We start from the raw sequence: 5,836 nt of genomic DNA on the forward strand, positions 1-5,836 counted from the left end.
TGCAGGTGCTTACAAACAATACAACCACCATGTGATACTGCAAAAAGCAGAGTGGGGTCAGATCTTTGACCGTGTGCTTGAAGGCGCTGCGTCTCAGCACATGGCTAGACCGCCTGGGGTTTTTCTTTTAACACACCACCTGGCAGGATCCTTGAACATTAGAGTAGACGAACTAAGTCATCAATGCCTTGCGGATGGCAGTTACATCTGGAATCGGAGCAAGGTCTCTTCTACGAATGAGAATAGACTTGGCTTGATCTTTCCCCACTGCCAAGAACACTCAATCAGCACTTTTACAGGTTCAAGTTTCCAAATGCATCTCTTGCTATGCAAAAGCTTTCTGCCTCCAGTGGACTTTGGGGCTTTAGTACGCCTTTCCACTGTTACCTTGCTGCCTGAGTCATAAAGATCAGGACCCATCAGGCCCAAGTCATACTCGTGACCTCAGATTGGGCATGAGCATATGTCGTCAGATCAGACTGCCCCTTCAGGAGAATCTGCTGTCACAGAAGTAGGGCAGGGTTTGCAACCAGGCATGCGCAACTTCCACCTCCATGCTTGGGAATTGAACAACAACAGTTGAGTACTTTCAACCTTCCTCCTGAAGTGATTGATATCATCATGGCAGCCAAGCGTCCCTTGACCAAATCTGTATATGTCTGTCATTGGGATAGGTTTATGGCGTGGGGTGCTTATAAATAGATTGACTCACTCCAAACTAAGCTTTCCATAGTATTGTTATTTGAATTGTCCCTTGCCCAACAAGGCTTTGGTTACCTCCTTGCTTTTTTGGCCTATGTACCATAGCCAGACCTGCCCTCATTGTTTGTTAATTTTGGTGATGCGTTTTCATATGGGTTTAAACATTGTTTCTGATGGCGTGGCCAAGATGGCGGCGTGAACGGACGCCTCGCTCCGGAGCTCCCACCGACCGCGTACTAAAGCACGGGCTTACCGGCCATAATTGCGGCAGTCGGCCTCCTCTGTCGGTGGGTCGGACTCCCAAGAGTCAGGGGAGCAGAACAGATCGAGCGGACATCGGTTCGGTGTCCCCGTGCGCCTGGTGGCAGCGGAAGGGCCGGAGTAGTGACGGCGGCTGGTGGGGAAGGTGCTGCCGAGCGGGTGATGCGCTGGAGGCCCAGGCGAGTGGAACTGTGCCGACTGAGAGCAGACCGGGGAGCGGCGGTAGCTGCAGAGACTGGCTTGAGCGGGGGCAAAGAGCAGGGGCCCCTGCTATCCCTGCCGGAAGAGGGTGAGGCTACTGTGCTGGTGGTAGATCGGACCTGCCCGCCATTTTGTGCGGGCACAGCGGCAGCGACTGAGGGGCCTGACGAACGGCGGACCCCTTGTCCTTGTGTCCATCCTCTGCGACTGGTGGCTGGTGTCGCTGGACTGTGCTGTGTGGGGGCCTCCCTCGAGAACACCGCCCCGCCTGAGTGTTACGCTGGTGCTGGGCGGCGTGTCGGAGCTGTCCCTGAGGCACAGGAGGTGAGCCGCCATCTTACGAGCGGACCCCGGAGCAGAGGTAGTGTGGGTCCTGCGGTGGGGTGACCTGTCTGGCTGGAGCAGAGTGCGGAAGCTGCAGGGCGGCAAGCAACATTAAGGGTGTGAGAGCTTTCTCCTCTCTACCGCTTGGGGGGGTCACGGGAGGCTACGCTGGCCAGACGAGGTGAGAGGTGGCACCGGGCCTCGGGGAGCTGGGGCGGACGGCCACGTTGGAGTGAGAGACTGGTGGCAGAGGCTGGCACTGAGCACGCTCCTCGATCAGAGCCCGGACTGCTGACCCGCGAGAGCTGGCCCAGCAGGTGTGACTGGGGAGACTTCTTTTCCCTGTCGGAATCTGGGGTGGTGTCACAGAAACGGATGGGGGCGGCCTTGCATGGATGCAGAGGGATGTGGCAGAGCATACGGAGCGGCGGCCGTGATAATTAGCGGAGGTCCGGAGGGGAGGGGCTGGGAGGAATCCACGAGTCGGTGTGAGCAGCCGGGTGTCGCGGAAGTGGTCGTTGGGAAGCGCGGAGGGGCGAGCACTCTCCCTGAAGGTTGTGCAGTAGGGACCTGGGCCTCGGGACGCCGATCGGACTGGTGGATGGCGTTGTGACAGCCCCCTGAAGCGTGCCCACTGTGTTCACTCTGCGCACAGCGGAGAGTTTCAGACTTGCCTACCCACGTTTGCTCTCTGTGTCTCGGAGGGGGACCCTCGAGAAGAGCAGCTACCTGCTGTCTAAGGGTTACTGGCTGGGGCTGGTGAGGGGCTTTGGGCAGCGGCGGGCCTCTGACAGTTCCCCGTAGACTTCGAGGGCAGCTATGTCCATGGCAAGGGTCCGAAAAGAGAAGACGGTTAAGGACCTCTTTGCTAAAGCCCAGGCGAATCAGCAACCCAAGGATATGACGGCAAGTGCGGCTCGAGCTGTTGCGGAGCAGGCAGAGGGCGTGGAACCTATCACCAAAGCTTTTCTAGAATCACTCTTCACCTCCTTACGAGAAGACATCCACACCCTGCAGAAGAAGTTCGCCGAGGAGATTAAAGAAGTGCACAGAGATGTGGATGGTATAGGGGAACGTATGGCTGATTTGGAGACCAAGATTGACAGTCGTGACACCGAAATGAAGGCGTTGCGGCAAGAGAGTGCGGATTCATGACCAACAGGTTGATCTACAGACGCATATGGAGGACCTAGAAAACCGTTCTCGTAGACATAACGCCCGCATTCGGGGCGTAGTGCTGTCTGATGACACCAAAGATTTGTCTGTTTTTTACTAGGGAACTATTCAACCACATTTTGGGGCGCCCTGTGGAGTCGGAGCTCTGAGTAGATAGAGCTCATAGAGTGGGCCCCCCACGGTCGTCAACCGCCCCCCCCCCTCCAGATATTTTGGCTTGCGTGTAGGACTTCCGCACAAAAGAAGAAATCCTGCAAAAGGCACGCCAGCAACACCCTCTGTCCTTCAGGGGTCAGTCCCCAGTACTGTATCAAGACTTGTCCGTACTTACACTACAGAAACGCAGAATTTTCAGGCCGGTCACGACATTCCTCCAGCAGCATAACATCTCTTATAGTTGGGGCCACCCGTTCCGCTTGATCTTTAAAAAGGACAATAAATGACACCAGCTCCGGTCCTTAAAGGAAGCATGTAGCTTATTGGGTTTGGACCCACCGGCCGAGGTCGACGAGGATGACGGGCCCACTGTGGAACCGGAGGACGGAAGACCGTGATGGCGTCAACAGGGAAGACGACGTCTTGTCCGGAAGACCCCTGTAGCTGTGATTAGAGATGGCCAGAGCGCAGCAGTGGAGGCTGTTTCTTCTGGTTCAGATGCGTCTCATCCTAGCTGAACTCCACGCTGACCTAACGCATAGTCGTGCTGTTGTATCTGGTCTTGCCCACGCTGTCGGCGGGAGGGAGGACCTTTGTGTACTGACTAGTATTCCCCAATGCTGTACCCTACCAATCACCTACGGATGATGGTCAATGTGTGCTGTTTGAAATGTTGGGGGGGTTTATTTTTCCTTATATTGGGGTTCTGTTGGGGTAGGGGTTTTGGGGAGGGGTGGGAGGGGTTCCAGGTCCAGGGGTGCCCTTTGGTGAATTATGGCGCAGGGTTTCTGTTGGCTAACGGGAGGCTCAGTTGGCTGTATCCTTGGCAGAGTTGTCAGTTCTCCCTGAGTGGGCGCGCAACAAGAGTGGAGAACTTCTTGACTGCTGAGCGGGTAGAGTCTGTTGTGTGTTTTGCCTGCTACTGATCTCCGAATTCTCACACTGAATGTCCGAGGACTGAACAATCCAGTAAAGCGCAAGGCAGTCCTTTCTTTCCTGGACCACTCAAAGGCTGATATTTGCCTCCTTCAAGAGACGCATTTATTACAAAAGAATTGTCATAGGCTGAAGTCACGTTGTTTCCCATTCCAATTTTTTTCTTCAGCTTCCACTAAAACAGCAGGGGTTGCGATATTGGTAGCCCAGCGTTTCAGGGGGAAGGTGCTGCAGAAAGGGGCGGAGATACGAGGGAGGTTGTTGTCCTATAGATTTTCCCTGGGGGGGTCGGTATTTACGGGCTCTGTTTATGCTCCCAATGAGGGTCAGGAAAAGTTTTTTCATTTGGTGCTTAGTGAGGCAGCTGCTTCTCCAGACAGACATGTTTTGGTGAGCGGGGATCTTAACTTAGTATTTGATAATCTTCTTGACAGGTCAGGCCAGCGCTCCTCTCAGGCAGGGACTCTCTCTAGCAGAGTGCGGGCCAGGGTGAATGAGATGGGAATGGTGGACCTCTGGCACAGCTTTCACCCAGGCGTTAGGGAATACTCATATTACTCGAATGCCCATAAAACCTATGCGCGATTGGACTACTTTTTAGCCTCCACCTCCCTCCAGGCACTTACTACTGAGGTAGGAATAGGCGCCGTGGCACTTTCAGATCACGCACCGCTGACTGTGGTGTTCACCTTCCCGCCGGTGACGCGGCCCACGTGTTGCTGGAAATTGCGCGACACGCTACTACACCGTAAGGACACAGTGTAGAAAATCAAAGGGGTAATTGCGGATAGCTTACTACATAATAACACTACCGACACTTCCTTGGCTACACGCTGGACGGCACTCAAGGCATTATTGCGCGACGAGTTTATCGCGGTCTCTGCGGCGGAAAATGCTAGAGGGCGCCTAAGAGGGAAGAGCTCACATAGAAGACAAAGTAGCTAGAACACGTGCACCAAAGGACGGGCGTGCCCAGGGTCTGGAGGCAGCTGCAACTCGTCAGGCAGCAGTTGACTGCTTTTGACCAAGATCGGGCGGAATACGCGGCCTTGAGAGTGAGGCATATGTATTGTACTGGGGGAGATAGGTGCCGGTGTTTAACGGGTCGTGCACTCCGAGAAACTCGGCAGCGGCAAATGGTGAAGGAGATTAGCATGAATGTTCAATGAATAAAGGGATGCACACCATTATTTGTCCAATTTTCTTTTTTTCTTTAGTTCCTCCAATTGCTCTGCCTTTGTTCAGATTGCGTGCAAAACGGTTAATAGGCCTCCCCCACTGCCATCTGTCAAAAATGAACTCTGTAGAGATAGGGCTATCTACTAGCCCCATAAAAACCAAATGCACAGCATCATGCCGCCCTTGGCGTGCATATTTATTCAAAGGTTATTTAACCATTTATCAATAATATTCCATCTTTCTCCTCGTGTTTTCAACTTCTTTTTTTGAACAGTTTCATCAAATCTTTATCCCAATCCACAGAAACCGATTCTGGTGCCAATTTCCAATTTTTTAATATTCTAAACGTGCCGATCCGGGCCTCTTTAAAGAATATGAATAATGCGTTGTTCATCACAAGCAGTCTTTATTTCACTTTACAAACCCAATGCATTTCGGGCCCCTCTGTGCCCTTCTTCGGGGGTCACTGCAATTAATGATAACAAAAACGACATTAACGCTGTAATTTCATAAAATGTATACAAGGTCACAATCACATCTGAAATTAAAATACATCAGTGTTGCACTTTTTAGCATGGCTTTTTCACATATTCCAACTCTCCCCCTTCTATTTAAGCCATCGCACAACCTTTCCTCTACCGTAGCTGTCTCAAAACGTCATTTTCCCTTCTGTTGTTACTACTAAATCTTCCCAGCTGGTCCCAATCTCTTTACCGCCCTTCGACATGTCCGTCATGCAACCCTTCAGTATCCGAGTTTGCTCTAAAAGTTACCACTCTCCTACGAGGTTATAAAAACATGTTGACATTTTTTAACGTGCATGTTATGCATCATCCTTACATTACTCAATTATGGGTTTAAAGGTACCAAACCCTCTTGTATACCCCGTACTTATACTTTA

The sequence above is a fragment of the Lissotriton helveticus genome, chromosome 6 (genome assembly GCF_964261635.1).
Source record: "Lissotriton helveticus chromosome 6, aLisHel1.1, whole genome shotgun sequence".
Taxonomy (NCBI): Eukaryota; Metazoa; Chordata; class Amphibia; order Caudata; family Salamandridae; genus Lissotriton; species Lissotriton helveticus.